Source organism: Prionailurus viverrinus, chromosome B2 (assembly GCF_022837055.1).
Source record: "Prionailurus viverrinus isolate Anna chromosome B2, UM_Priviv_1.0, whole genome shotgun sequence".
Taxonomy (NCBI): Eukaryota; Metazoa; Chordata; class Mammalia; order Carnivora; family Felidae; genus Prionailurus; species Prionailurus viverrinus.
Window position 1 is genome coordinate 123,396,284 of NC_062565.1, and position 456 is coordinate 123,396,739.

The 456-nt window shown below is 37.1% G+C and overlaps 1 non-coding gene across 1 annotated transcript; it reads left to right on the forward strand.

The window, feature by feature from the left end:
- On the forward strand, positions 1 to 110 carry LOC125166858 (U6 spliceosomal RNA). The gene has a single exon (XR_007152567.1). It is a non-coding gene; the product is annotated as a U6 spliceosomal RNA (small nuclear RNA).
- Positions 111 to 456: the final 346 nt, after the last annotated feature.

Sequence of the window (456 nt, forward strand, 5' to 3'; positions counted from 1 at the left end):
GCGTTGGCTTGTTCAGTAGCACACATACTAAAATTGGAATGATACAGAGAAGATTAGCGTGGCCCCTGCACAAGGAGGACATGCAAATTCGTGAAATGTTCCATATTAAAAAAAAATAGCGACCATGAAGAAAAAGGATATCATTTGATAGCAGCCCTGCTGCACAATGATTTCCTATTAACGTTTAAGAAAGAGACCATTCTTAGAAGTTGAGAATTTGCTAGAAAGTAAAATATCTTTTTGTCCCTAAAAGTGACTTTGCTGTCCAGAAGCCTCCAAGCCTTCCTGGAATTTTTATTTAGAATTCCAAAGAGTTCCATAAAGACTTTCAAATGCAACCACATCTTCTACTAACTTTATATGCGGGGGGCTTCTTCCTCCCAGAATCATAGGGTATATAATCCAATATTCTCTAGAAATAAAAGTTAATTGTGGTAATTCTACTAGGAAGGGCAA